This window comes from Galeopterus variegatus, unplaced genomic scaffold (assembly GCF_000696425.1).
Source record: "Galeopterus variegatus unplaced genomic scaffold, G_variegatus-3.0.2 Scaffold1259, whole genome shotgun sequence".
NCBI classification, from domain to species: Eukaryota; Metazoa; Chordata; class Mammalia; order Dermoptera; family Cynocephalidae; genus Galeopterus; species Galeopterus variegatus.
The window spans coordinates 138173-153430 of NW_007727370.1; the positions used below are offsets into that span (position 1 = coordinate 138173).

A 15258-nucleotide genomic window follows, 5' to 3' on the forward strand; every position below is an offset into this window, starting at 1 on the left:
ACATACCCAGCAGCAGGATTGCTGGATCATGTGCCATTTCTGTCTGTAGTTGTCTGAGAAACCTTGATACTGTTTTCCATAATGGCTGCACCAATTTACAGTCCTACCAACAGTGTAAAATTGTTCCCCTTTCTCTACATCATCACCAGCATTGTTATTTTCTATCTTTTTGATAATAACCAGTCTGACTGGGATGAAATGATATCTCAATGTGGTTTTGATTTGCATTTCTTTGATGATTAGTGATGCTGAGCATTTTTTCATATACCTGTTGGCCATTCATGTGTTTTCTTTTGAGAAATGGTTATTTGCTCCTTTTCTCCCTTTTTATTGTGTTATTTGTTTTTTTACTACCAAGTTGTTTGAATTCCTTGTATATTCTAGATATTAATCCCTTGTCGGATGTATATTTTGCAAGTATTTCCCCCCATTCTGCAGGTTGTCTCTTTGCTGTGTTGACTGTTTCCTTTTCTGTGCAGCACTTTTTGGTATGATATAATCCCATTTGTTTATTTTTTCTTTTGTTGTTTGTGCTTTTGAAGTCTTATTCATAAAGTCTGCCCAGTTCTATGTCCTGAAGCATTTCCCCTGTGTTTTTCTTCCAGAAGGTTTATAGTGTTGTCTTACATTTCAGTCTTTAATTGATTTTGAGTTGATTTTGGTATAGGGTGAGAGAGATAGGGGTCTAATTTCATTCTTCTACACATGGTTATCCAGTTTTCCCAGCACCATTTTTTGAAGAGGCTGTCCTTTCCCCAATGTGTGTTCTCAGTGCCTTTGTTGAAGATCAGTTAGCTGTAAAAATATGGATTTATTTCTGGGCTCTCTATTCCATTCCATTGGTCCTTGTGTCTGACATTAAGCCAGTACAATGGTGTTTTGGTTACTATAGTTTTGTAGTATATTTTGAAGTCAGGTAGTATAATGTCTCCAGCTTTCTTCTTTTTGCTTGGGATTTCTTTGTCTATTCAGAGTCTTTTGTTGTTCCTTATGAATGTTAGAATTTTTTCTTCTATTTCCATGAAGAATGTCATTGGTATTTTCATAGGGATTGCACTGAATCTATAAATCGCTTTGGGTAGTATGGTCATTTTCACAACATCAGTTCTTCCAATCCATGAACATAGAATGTCTTTCCATTTTTTTGTATCCTCTTTAATTTCTTTCATAGTTTTCATTGTAGAGATATTTCACTTCCTTGGTTAAATTTATTCCTAGGTATTTTTTTTTTTGGGTAGTTATTGCAAATGGGCTTGCTTTCTTGATTTCTTTCTCTGCTAGTATATTTTTGGTGTGTAAAATGCAACTGGTTTTTATATACTGATTTTGTATCCTGACATTTTCCTGAATTTGTTCATCAGCTTTAAGAGTTTTTTGGTGGAGCCTTTAGGTTTTTCTGTATGTAAGATCATGTCATCTGCAAACAGGGACAATTTGACTTCATCTTTTCCAATTTGGTTGCCCTTTATTTCTTTCTCTTGCCTAATTGTTCTGGCTAGTACTTCCAGCACTATGTTAAGTAGGAGTGATGAGAGTGGGCATCCTTTCTTGTTCCTGTTTCCCCATTCATGATGACATTGGCAGTAGATTTCACATATGTGGCTTTTATTCTGTTGAGATACTTTCCTTTTATACCTAAATTGTTGAGAGTTTTTATCATGATAGGATGTTGAATTTTATCAAATACTTTTTCTGCATATATTGAGATGGTTTTTGTCATTGATTTTGTTGATGTGGTGTGTCACATTTGTTGATTTACATATGTTGAACCATCCATGTGTCCCTGGGATGAATCCCATTGATCATGGTATATGATCTTTTTGATGTGCTGTTTGATTCTGTTTGCTAGTATTGTGTTGAGAAATTTTGCATCTATATTTATCAAGGATATTGGCCTGTTGTTTTTTTTGTTGTTGTTGTATCTTTGTCTGGTTTTGATACCAGGGTGATGCTGGCCGCATAGAATGAGTTTGGGAGAATGCCCTCTACTTTGATTTTTTGGAACAGTTGGAGAAGAATTGGTATTAATTCTTCATTAAAGGTTTGGTGGAATTCAGCAGTGAAGCCATGTGGTCCTGGGCTTTTCTTTATTGGGAGATGCTGGTTACAGCTTCAATCTTGTTGCTTGTTATTGGTGTGTTCAGGTTTTCTATTTTCTTCTTTACCCTACTTTAATTTGCTGTGGAGATATCCATCTTACTGAAGATACAAGAGTGTCTTGTCTGGTTTAGAAAGGTGGTGTAGCCATCCTGATTTTATTTTTTATTTTTATTTTTTTCTTTAGACAGTTCACATTTATTATTGATAACAATAAAAAAATCTTTTAAAGACTATAAGTATTGTGTTATCAAGAGTGAGGTAATATGTTTATAAAAGATGTATAGAATTTTATATGCAAATAATGAATTCAGGAAGGAAAGTGAATTAAGACACTAGTAATAGAGGGAAAAACCCAAAGAATCATTAGTACTGGAAAAAAAGGGAGAAGACAGCAGCATGTTAAAAAGAGTGCAGGGTGCTAAAAGTAGAGACATAATGCAAACTGCATAATCAAATCACACATGCCCTTAATTCCCTTACGAGGAGCATCAGGTGTATCACTCATGAGAAAGCCCTGTCAGCATTTGTGCAGTCATGTGCTTTGAACTCTTCAGGATGTGTTAAACTCTTAGGGAGAAAACAATGCCATTTCTGAATTGTCTTAAAAAGAACAGATCTTCAGCCTGGGGCAGGAGTGGGGGACATGGCTGCAAGTCAGACAGTCCTATAAACATCTCTGGGCACGTGTGAACTGTTGAGTGAAGCACTTTCTTGACAGCTGTCAGCAAAATTGCCATCTGAGACACAGAGAAAGAGAGAAAGAAAGAGGAGAGGGGACCATCTTCAGGTCCTTATAATTTGGAAACAGAAGCACTGACTGGAAGCAGCACAGATGTACTAGCTAACCCTACTGTGCTTCCTGGAAACAAGGCTCTAGGTGCCAATGAGGAGCTCATCCTTTAAAAGGAAACACATAACGTGGTCCAGGAAGGCAGACACACGGGAGAGGCCCTGGAATGTTCAGGGCAGCCATAAGGGCTTACCTGATCAGGGGGAGGGCTGCTTGGTTTCTCCCCAAGCCCTCCTGACACCTCTCACCATGGGGCACACACACCTAGCATCTTCAGAGTAAAGACAGTGTGATCTAGGATTTATGTACCTATTACACACCAGATAATGGTTGTGTGGGTTTTGGCACATATCTTTAAAAGTGAATCACCTGCCACACAGAAAAACACACATTGCATGTCTTTGTCAAGGAAACTAACCCTATGTGTCTTCTGGAAAGACTCTCAAATAATCTGCTTTTTCCATCTGAGCCGAAAATATGGGGGTCTGTACAAGATAGAGCAGGTTTTGGAATTGGGAATCAAAAAGAAGACATAAAAGACAGAATAATCTCATAACCTGACTTGCTTCTATGAAGAGTCCTTTGTTCCTCTAACCAAGTTTCTATTAATCCCATCCCCACCAGAACCCCACTGCCATGCACATGCATATGCATGCACATAGGCACACACTCACACACATGCATGGGTCCACAATCTCCATTTACAAAGGAGCTGGGTTCCTGCAAGCCACATGCCATCCTGAAGTGGTAACACAGGGAGTACGCTGACTAGCTAAAGCAAACACTGGGTATGGTGTCAAAATGGCAAATGTGACTTACTCGGTTTCCGAAATACCCTCTAGTGCCTAGAAGGTCTATCTGGGCTCTGAGGATAGTAAGCTCATAGAGAGCACAAAGGAGGTAAATCTACAATGAGTTCAGAACTAACGTTCTGCAGGTAGAAACAATGACACATCAGAAGAAAAAAGAGAAAGGATCCCCTCCACACAAGTTCATGTACAGAAAAATCCTGGTCTGAAAAATATCAAAAAGATTTGAAGAGGAGGGAAGAGAGAGTAACATTTAATGATGGTGACGTTTTCCTGGAGTCACAGGGAGTCCCTAAGAGTCCCTCCTGAGCCACCAGCACCCACTTTGGAAGATCAGGTGGCTCTGGCCATGGGAGCGGGTGCTCCGCAGGCCACTTCTGCACCCTCAGGGGAAAAGGCACCTGGAGGGCGGTCACCGAATCCACAGGCCATCTCTGCCAACAGCAGGGAGGTGTGAGGGCTGCCATGCGGTTCAGGGGAAACAAGTTGGCAGGTTCTGTTTCGTGTGAGAAGGTGGGACTTGTCTCTGAAGGGCGACATAGGGATTCATTCACTAATGGACAGTGTAGAGTTTGCTGGACAATTCTTTGCATCAACCTTTGAGACAAAGTCAATCTCTTAATTGGTATATAAACTACTTTTCTTTCGAGAGCCCTTGTGCTCTGGTTTGGTTTTGTGTGCACTGTATGCAAAGTCTGTGCTGTTGAGTTAAAGTTAGGGTTAGTGTTAAACTACGTGTCCAGCTATTTGCTGGTCTGGGGAGTGAGGGGAGTGTGCACAGTGTCTCTGCTCGGCGGGAGGGCAGGCGGACCGCGGCTGGCTGTCTGAGGAGGGTGTCGTGGCACTGCCTGAAAATCACGGAGCTGGAGAGAGACTGGCTGGAGGAGGTGGTGGCGGCGCTCAGCTGGGAGGACCCACTGTGTTTGGACTCCAGGCTGGCCATAGAACCTCTGAGATCTTCAGACCCGATCAGTTCGGTGTAGTACATCACTTTGCACTTGTGAGAAGAGACCTGTGGGAGGCCAGCACGTCATCCACCTGGGCGGGTTGGTTGTAGCACACGCTGTCATGCTGTGGAATTTCTGCTGCGGCATGTAGAAGCCTGGCCACCTTGTCACATGGGAGCCACGCACGCTTTCTCCTTCTTTGCAAATCATGCTATAGTCTTGGCCCAGCTGCCAGACCTTGTCTATGAGCTGCACGTCATTCCCGCCTGGAGAAGTGATGTTGTGGGCCCCCAGGGTGTCCTTTCTGGGCAGCTGTGGTGACCTGTTGGAGTGACAGATGTTAAAGACAATGTCCCCTTTGCACACATCAAAATCCCAAATGATCACTGAAGAGGCATCCACAATCTGAATGAGAATCTCGTGTGGTAGGTGCTCCTTTGAAAACACTTACAGACTGATAGATGGTCTCAGCCCGGAGCTGGAGGTCTTCGTTTTCCAGCTCATCTGCAGTCCTGTACAGAGTCCATTCTCTGGCTCTTCACACATGCATTCCCCACTCAGAAAATCTGGAATAATCTCTCTGTTGATGTAATCTGGCAGGCCTCCAGGACCCTGGTGGTCATTTCTTGTGTAAATGAAGAATTTCCTTCTGGTGTTGTCGTCAATGAATGGACTAACCAGTGTCCAGGGGAAAGGAAATACCTTGGGTTCCTGAAGGATGAAAAGGTGGCCCATCGTCTTAGGGTAACTGGCCTCCACCACTGTGATGACCCGCAGCAGGGCTTTCACACCAGGCCTCCCCCAGCGGTGCGTGTTCAGCCCCTCCAGGTCCACCAGGCAGGTCCATGAACTGATAGGCCGACCAAAGACTTTTGTAATTTCTTCACATCATCTTAGCCTTTCTTGACTGATGGAGAGACCTTATCTCAGCAGGGCCTCCTCTCTGAGGGATCTTCAGAGGGTGAGAACCAAGCCTTTGGTGTCTACCTGCCCCAGCCTGATCACACAGAGAGGACACCCATCTTTGTCGTGATGATGCCAGCCTCCTGCATAGTAATCCTGAAGGACCCAGGGAGCATTCTAGTATCAAGAATGTAGTCTACCTGGTGTTGCTTCTACTATGTTAAAAACTGACACACGATCTCTCTGGCTTTGTCAATATTAAAATCCTGAGCATGTAAGAACTGAAGAAAATGCGCATCTTTTGGGATTTTGCCCTTGTGGGTTTCCTGGAGCCACTGGTGAAGTGTAACGAGGCAGCTCTCCTGTAGCGGAGTCAAATCACCCAGGTATCTCTTGATGTAGTCTGCATCTGGCTTGTTGTCAGGGGTTCCCACACAGCTCGGGTGCCCCTCCAGGGTTATTGAGGGCCACACTGCCCAGCCTTTCCTTGAGGGCAGTATCTGGGGTGATGACAGCCATAGGTATGGCCTGTGTCTTACACGATGTTGATGCCTCTTGGAGGGAGCAATGGAAGGTGGAGTCAACGGGGCGCAGAGGTTGTGCCTTCTTCTAACTGACGAAGGTAGTATTTGATGATTTCTTTTCCTTTTTTAATGTTGCTGGTATATTGTTTCATTGCTATTTTTTCCACTGTACCTTCGAAACCAAAGAAAGATTTAATATCTAAACTTGCAGACTGTTCAAAACAGGTCCAATCTTCATTTTCAGGGTGAACCTGCAGATCCCACTAATCAGAAATGTGTGATGACATCTGCTGAAGAACTGCCCTCTAAGATGAGGAGATGCACAGTGTAGAAAGATGGTCAAACAATCCTGAGAAGCCAAATGTCACCATGCTTTTGCCATCTTTTGCCAAATGACGGATATGCACGGTGTAGCAGCAGTGTCCATTAATGGTGACCCAATTAGAAAACATTTCATTGTGGGCCGCAATGTGCAAAGTACGTTCCTGAGAATTCAGTGAGGTTTTTTTGGACAAATAAATATAATCAACTCCTGTGATCTTCTTCAACAGTCTGGGTGCATCTAAGTCCTGTCTGCGGTAACTTTCAATGACATGAATATCTCCATCTTCACTCCTGAATTCATTCACAATGTCACTGTCCATGAACGCTGGAATCAAAGTAAATGTAGGGACCTCCTTTTATAGACCAGAAAGCGAGCGAGTAATCAATGGCTGGCGGGGACATGTCCAAAGGACATAGGAACTACCCTGAAGGGGGCCACTCACCAGTTCTGGGATAAAAGCCAAAAATTAATTCAAAGCGTTGTTTATACGCCCTTACTAGTGACTGGTATTTTTGCATTGTGATTGCAATACAGTAGCAATCCTCTCACACCTGTCTTGCCAAGGATAACCATTAAGAATATTATCCTGAATATGGTGAGAAGATATTCAAAAGTACAAAACTAAACGTACTCAGGGAGCTCAAAATCTAGTTCTTGTCAGAAAGGCTGGCCCGTGAGGTGGGGTGGTGGGGCGCTCATGCCAGCGGCTCCACGGGGCTGTCGCTCTTAAACCACTAAGCCACAGCTTGACCTGCCACCTTGATTTTAAATTAAATGGGTAGTTTACATCTCAGAGCCTGCTGCAGGCCTGTTATATCCCAATCAAGAGGTAAGAAGAGAGATACAGGAGACATAGAAAGGATTACGCCAAGGTTGCTGCTTCCAGGATTCAGGGACCACTGGGGAGCAAAGCTGGGTGCCATCTGCAATCAGCAAGAAGCAAGAGGAAAAACCTCTATCACAGTGGAAGTCAGGACAGCTGGGCCACTATGTGGAAGTCCCTTCAGCCAAGCTAGTGTCCTTGGAGTCTCTGTTCTCTCTGTTGTAATATCAGCTCCACAAAAGCTGATAGAATTTGTTGAAAGAATGAAAACATTGTGGTTCTAAGTTTCTTTTAGTACGAAATGTCTATTTTCAAGAGTTGAGATGTAGTGCAGGAGAAGGAGGCATTACTGAAGAAGTAGAGTGTGGTCTGATTCTCACAGGCTCATAGTTCTTGGATAGCCAGAGAGGAGAAGGGACGAAGGCTTCACACCAGGTCATTCAAGACCATCCAGAGAATGAGGTTGAGATCTGCAAAGGCAGCACCAATATCAAGTACCCTGAACCAGGATAAAGTCTGCTCAGTAACTAAGCCAGAGATGGGTTAGCGAAAGGGTGACCCAGTCACCTGATGGAAGGAGAGTCAAAGTAGACAGCAGGAGCCCAGAGCAAGCACAAAGCTTTGAAGTCATCAAGCTTTCTCAATTTGAGCTGCTGTTTTGGAGAAATGGTAACTATTGAACCAGTTTTACTAGCTTGGATGTAAGGTTGGCAAGAATTCCTCACCTGCTTCTGGGCCTCAAGTACAAACTCTGAGGAGCGGTCGGCATTTTTTCCTGTATGAACTGTTGGGCACATAGTAAACCATTAATGAATGTTTGGCGGAATGAATGAAGGGGTAATGTTATTTGGCTTTGCTGTGTCTCAACTAAGAAATGTGCAGTTCAATGTGCCGTGCATTCTCATTTACTCTGATTTGGTCTGGTTTATAACATATAAAATGGAGGTTGCTGCACATGCTGCGATTCTGTGTTCTGTAGTTATCATCAGAATGTGTGTACACGCACATCCATGTGTGAAAAGTTGAACCAGCTTAGCACTCAGTGGTTCCTTTTTCCTTTTCTCCTTTAAATCCTTCATGGCTTATTTTGAATGCTGAAAAAGCTGCTCCAGTCCTGTATAAGCATTATTATCTGAGAATTCATAACTTGGTTTTCATTGACTTCATGAATTTTCTCAAGAGTTTGCTTTTTCTCAGACGTTGTACTCATATATAAACTGAAATATAATGAAGTTAACTTCTTATAATTCATGGCACCAAATTTGATATGAAACTCAGGTTCTTATAAAGACTCAATTATCAACTAACTATATGCCATTCTTGGAATGGCATAGTAACTTCCAAAAATCCACTTCTCCATGAAAGCAACAAGAACACAGGGAAAAAATGACAAAATAAAAATTGTTTTCAGAATTCTGAAAATTAACCAAAGGCTTGCAACAATCCAAGGAGCATTTCTACAATGAAAATGACTAAATCTCAGTAAGAACAGTGAGCTATGCTCACTGCTTTGCTTTGTGATGCAAAGAGAAACCTTTGATTTGTGATGTTTTAACGTGTTCTGTTCCCTTCTCTTTTTCCCCATCTCCACAGTAGCCATGAAAACCAACAGTCTCATAGCCATGGTATCTGTGAAAGGTGGGATCCTATAAACCACTGAGAGGGATGAACAGGTGGAGATCCTAAAAAAAAGAGACCAATCATTGTCACTACTTGGCCTATCTGGAAATTCCCTGGAAAATCCCCATTCCCAAGTGTTGTCTTTATTTGACTTGACTCAGAGCTACTTCTGTGATGACAGTGTTATCCTCAGGGCATTGGTTGAAAACATCAGCAGCAGTTATTTAATGTTAAAGCTGCCAAAGCAGTGATACCAGTTAGGGCAACAGGATGCTAGCCAAAAATACTTAAAAGGAAAATATGGGAAATGAGATGTCTGTAGCAGGCTTTGAAAGCTCTGACATATTCCAGGAGATCTAGAAGGCCATGCACATGTGCAGAAAAGATCTGAAGAGGTGACTTTAGGTGACCTTAAGGCCCTGCACAACAGGAAGAGAAGGCTAAGGCACAGTAGTAAACCACCATAGTGTTTAAGGCATGCCTCGACACACACACACACACACACACACACACACACACACACAGAGCCTCTGATGAAAGGGTGAGACAGTTAAGACATTTGGCATTAGCTAACTAACAATTAGCTAACTGAGCAGAAACTTCAGTGGCCTCACACAGCAAAGAATAACAGATTTTACAAAATTAGTGTAAGAAAGTTACTGAACAAACAAACAGCAACTGTAATATAACCATGGAGAGGTACTGATTTCCAGAGTTGCTATATCATATTATGTTAAATGTTCAGTTTTCAAGAAGAGAAGGAGAGGGAGGGAGGGAGAATGGGAGAAAGAGAGAGATGCAAAGAAACAGGAAAGCATGGTTCACGTAAAGGGAAAAAACAAAAGCAATTGATATAAACTGTCCATAGTATATCTTACCAAATAGAGAATATCAATAGAAATAGAAATTATTAAAAAGAACCAGATAGAATTTCTGAAGTTGAACATAGAAAACCCAAAATAAAAAATTTACTATAGGGGCTGAACAGCAGTTCTGAGAAGGTAGGATAAAGAATAAATGAATTTGAAAATAGGCCAATGGGAGTTATCTAAATTATCTAGTCTGAGAAACAGAAATAAAAATGAATAAAGAAAAATGAACAAACCTGAAAGCTCTATGAGATACTATCAAGCATACTAACATGGTGGGAGTTCTACACAGAGAGAAAGAAGAGAAAGGGACAAAATAAATATTTAAAGAAATAATGGCTGATAACTTTCAAATTTAATGGAAAACAATTAATATACACATCAAAAAAGTCCAACAACCTTCAAGTAGGATAAACTCAAAGAGTTATACCTAGACACATCATACTCAAACTGTTGAAGGCCACAAAAATTAAAAAAAGAAAATCATGCATCATATACAAAGAATCCTCAATAATATTAACAGCCAATTTCTTATTAAAAACCATGGAGGCCAAGAGCAGTGGGATGACAAAGTATGGAAAGAAAAAGACTGTCAACCAAGAATTCTATATCCAGCAAAATTGTCCTTCAAAAGTGAAGGAAAAATTAAGACATTCCCAGATGAATACTGAGACCATTCATCTACCAGACCTACTCTACCAGATATGCTAAAGGTATTTTTTCAGGCTAAAATGAAAGGACACCAACCAGTAACTCAAATCCATACAAAGAAATAAAAAGTATCGTGAAGGATACTACATAGATAATAGTAAAAATGTATTATTGTTTGTAACTCTTTTTTTCTCATATCTGATTTGAAAGACAACTGGATAAAATAATAATTATAAAACTATGTTGATAGGTTTATACTGTATAAAGAAGTAATTTGCATTACAATAATAGTACAGAGGAATGGGAAGAAAACAGAGTTCTAAGAGCAAAATTTTGTACACTATTGAAATTAAGGGTATTAATACACACTAGTTTAATTTAGGATGTTAAATATAATTCCCAGGGTAACCACTATGAAAATAGCTTCCAAAATATAGTAAAAAAATCAATAAGGGAATTAAAATGGTACACTGGAGAATTATGATTTAACAAAAAAGAAGGTGGTAATGGAGAAATGGAAAAAATGACATGAGACATAGTATAAATAGATGTAAATCCCTCCTTATTGTACCCTATTGATAATAATATTAATGCTATGAATAATATAAGGTAGATAATATAATTCTACTTTATTAATAATTTTATTAAATATAAATGGATTAAACACTCCAATCAAAATGCAGAGATTGTCAGAATAGATAAAAAAGGATCCAACAATATGATACTGACAAGAGACACACTTTTGATTTAAAGACACATTTCAGCATTATTCACAATAGCCCACATATGGAAACAATGGAAGTGTTCTTAAATAGAAGAACAGTTTAAAAATATGGTATAAAGACACAGTGGAATATTAAAAAGGCAGGATATTCTGTCCTTTGCTATAGCGTGAATGACCCTAGAGGACATTATGCTAAATGAAATAAGCAAGACACAGAAAGACAAATACTGCATGATCTCACATACACTCATATGTGGAATCTGAAAAAGTCAAACTTATAGAAGGGGAGAGCAGAATGGTGGTTACCTGGGGCTGGGGGTGGGAGGTAGATGGGTAATGTAACACACTAATAATAACATATTACATATTTCAAAATAGCTAAAAGAGTGAATTTTAAATGTTCTCACAAAGAAATAATAAGTATTTGGGGTGATAAATATGTTAATTAGCCTGATTTGATCATTCTACATTGTATGCATGTAATGAAACATCAAATTGTATCCCATAGATGTGTACACATTATATGTCAATTAAAATAAAACTTAAAAAGACAAAGACATAAGTTAGTCAAAAAGAAATGAATAGTAAATATACTATGCAAGCAGTAATCAAAAGACAGTGGTAGTGGCCATAGTAATATCAGATGAAATAGGATTTAGACAAATTTTTGCTAGAGACAAAGCAAATAGAAAACTTGAATGACACCATAAAGCAACTAGTCCTAACAGACATCAATAGAATACTCCACTCAACTACAGCAGGTTACACATTCTTCTCAGTGTACATAAAACATACTCCAGGATAGTTCACATGTTACTCCATAAAACAAGTCTCAATAAATTTAAAAGGATTGAAGTAATGCAAAGTATCATCTCTAACCAACTGGAATGAATTTGAAATAAATAATAGAAGGAAATTCACAAATATGTGGAAATTAAGGAAAACACACCTCAATAAACAATGGGTCAAGGAAGAAATTGCAACAAAAATTAGAAAATACTTTGAGATAGGGCCGGCCCGGTGGCGCACTCGGTTGAGTGCAGCGCTTGGGAGCACGGCGGTGCTCCTGCCGAGGGTTTGGATCTCATATAGAGACCGGTCCGCTCACTGGTTGAGTGTGGTGCGGGCGTGACACTGAGGGTTGCGATCCCGTTACCGGTCACGAAAAAAAAAAAAAAAGAAAAAACTTTGAGAAAAAAAAAAGAAAAAACTTTGAGAAAAAAAAAAGAAAAAACTTTGAGAAAAAAAAAAGAAAAAACTTTGAGAAAAAAAAAAGAAAAAACTTTGAGAAAAAAAAAAGAAAAAACTTTGAGAAAAAAAAAAGAAAAAACTTTGAGAAAAAAAAAAGAAAAAACTTTGAGAAAAAAAAAAGAAAAAACTTTGAGAAAAAAAAAAGAAAAAACTTTGAGAAAAAAAAAAGAAAAAACTTTGAGAAAAAAAAAAGAAAAAACTTTGAGAAAAAAAAAAGAAAAAACTTTGAGAAAAAAAAAAGAAAAAACTTTGAGAAAAAAAAAAGAAAAAACTTTGAGAAAAAAAAAAGAAAAAACTTTGAGAAAAAAAAAAGAAAAAAAAAAAAAAAAAAAGAAAATACTTTGAGATAAATGAAAGCGAAAACTTAACATAGCAACACTTAAGCAGCTACAGCTGTAGTTACAGGGATATCTGGAATTGTAAATACCTATATTAGAAGGAACAAGAATCTGAAATCAATAACTTAAACTGTCACCTTAAAAACTAGGAAAAGAGAAGCAAACTAAACCCAAAGCAAGCAGAAGGGAAGAAATAATAAATACCAGAGCCAAAACAAATGAAACAGAGAATAGAAAGAGAAAATCAACAAAACCAAAAGTTGGTTCTCTAATAAGATCAACAAAATTGACAAACCTTTAACTAGACTAAGAAAGAAAAAAAGAGAGAAGACTCAAGTTACTAGAGTTGGGAACGAACGAGGGAACATCACTTCCGAATTTACAGAAATAAAAAGGCTTATGAAGGAATACTATGACCATATCAGATGACCTAGATGCAATGGACAAATTCCTAGAAAGACACAAACTACCAAAACAGATTCAGGAAGAAGCAGAAAATCTGAGCAGAAATATACCAAGTAAAGAGATTGATTTAGTAATTTTTAAAAGTTCTCATAGTTGTACCCCAAGCCCAGGTGGCTTCACTGGTGAATCCTACCACACATTTAAAGAACAATTAACAATTTTTCAAATAATTTTCCAAACTGAAGAGGAAGGAATATTATTTGGCAAGAAAAGGGAATGAAGTAGTGATCTATACCACCACATGGATGATACTTGACATTGTGCTAAGTGAAAGAAGCCAGTCACACAACACCACATATCGTATGATTCCACTTACATAAGTGGTCAGAATGGACAATCCATAAAGACTGAAGAACAGTTGACTGATTGTCAGGAGCTGGTGATAAGGAACAATTACTGCTATTGAATGTGGAGTTTCTTTTGCAGGTGATGTAAATATTCTAAAATTAGATAGTGGTGATGATCACACAACTATGTCACTATGCTAGAAACTGCTGAATTGTACATCTTAAATGGATGAATTTTTTGGTATGCAACTTATATCTCAATAAAACTGTTATACTTTTTTTTCTCTTGGCCTTCATTTTCTGGTTCAAGGGGTGAGAGGCTTGGGGTTGATTATCTCTATTCCTTCTTCCAGCTCATTTTATTCAATAGATGTATGCCTTTGAAGTTGTATGAAAATCAAACTTTTAAAAGCAGATCCCTATTTACTCACTGTTTTATTCTCAGAGATGCTTTAGTTTTATTTCCCATGTTCTCTGTTAATCCTACACTCTAAGATTCTCTACCCCCCCCATTTGCTCTGTAGATATACAAACAGTGCAAAGCTTCCAAAGAATGCATGATTATTTAAAAATAGGTGTGTGTGTGCATGTGTGTGCATGTAATACATTATAAGTGTTAGGTGTGAAAAAATAGTTTTAATCTAGGAAGATAAATGATTTAAATTAGATGGAATTTTCTGTAATATACTTAATTTTTTTCACTAAGCAGTTTTTGGTGTACCTTTTCTCAGACAATAAATTCTGGCGGCACTGAGGTAGGTGAAAATATTTAGATAAATTAGGTACAGCCATCGCATATAGACGTGAGAGCACTAAAAAAGGAAAACCAGAAAACCTGGGTTTTGATTTTAACTCTGACATGGGCAAGTCCATTAAAAGCTTTAAATATTAGCTGTTTATTGTAAATATATATAATAAATAAATACATAAGTATTTTTAAGTATATATGTGTATATGTATATAATTACTGTGGGGCATACCCTGAATATCTGCCACAGGTAATAATAAACATAATGTGGACTGGCTGGTTAGCTCAGTTGGTTGGAGTATGGTGCTCATAACAGCAAGGCCTGGGGTTTGATCCTTGCACTGGTGAGCTGCCAAAAAAAAAAAAAAGAAAATAAAAACGATGGCTGACATTTATTGAACCCTGGATGTGAGCTGAGCGGTTCATGCATAGAGTCTCCTTTAATCCTCAAAAGACTCCCTTGAAATAGGAATTATTCCTCATCCCATTTTATAGATGAGTAAAACCAAAGTTGTCAGGTTAGTAAGTGGCAGAAACAGCACTCTTAGCTTCTAGGAAATGTTCCTTGTAATACATTCTCAGCAAATGGCCTGAGACCTTTCAGAACCCTGACATTTGTAAATGTCAAGTAATGTCTCTCATTCAATACAGTAAGGAGCTACTGAGAAATTTAAATAATTTCTTTTGGGCCAACGATGGACATTGACTGGGTTCTTCCAGGTTCTCAATGAACTAAAGCACACAAGTATTACTGTTATATAAGCAGGCAAAGGAAATTTCAAAGCCACCATGGAATCTCAATGCTGAGTTTGAGCCTGGGTCACCCTTTACCAGCAGTCTTTGCCAGTACATATCTTGAGTATCAAATGCTGAAGTTTTCAAAAGCTCCAGGTCCCCTTTATAAAAACAAACAAACAAACCTGCTTTATAAATGATATGCTATTCACATCGAAGGTAATCTAAATCTCACTGCAATAGATCAGGATTACATGGAGTCAGGAAGTTTTAGTACTTTGTCATACAGCAACATTCGCATTTAAGTACACGAGTGAGTCAGTGCACATGTTTGTGTCACTCTGTGACA

The 15258-nt window shown here is 38.8% G+C and overlaps 2 pseudogenes; one reads left to right on the forward strand and one right to left on the reverse strand.

Moving 5' to 3' along the window:
• The window catches only part of LOC103593023, a 28235-nt pseudogene extending 21319 nt beyond the window's left edge, over nucleotides 1–6916 (reverse strand).
• Nucleotides 6917–7678: 762 nt separating this feature from the next.
• Nucleotides 7679–15258, forward strand: part of LOC103593024 — a 15966-nt pseudogene continuing 8386 nt past the window's right edge.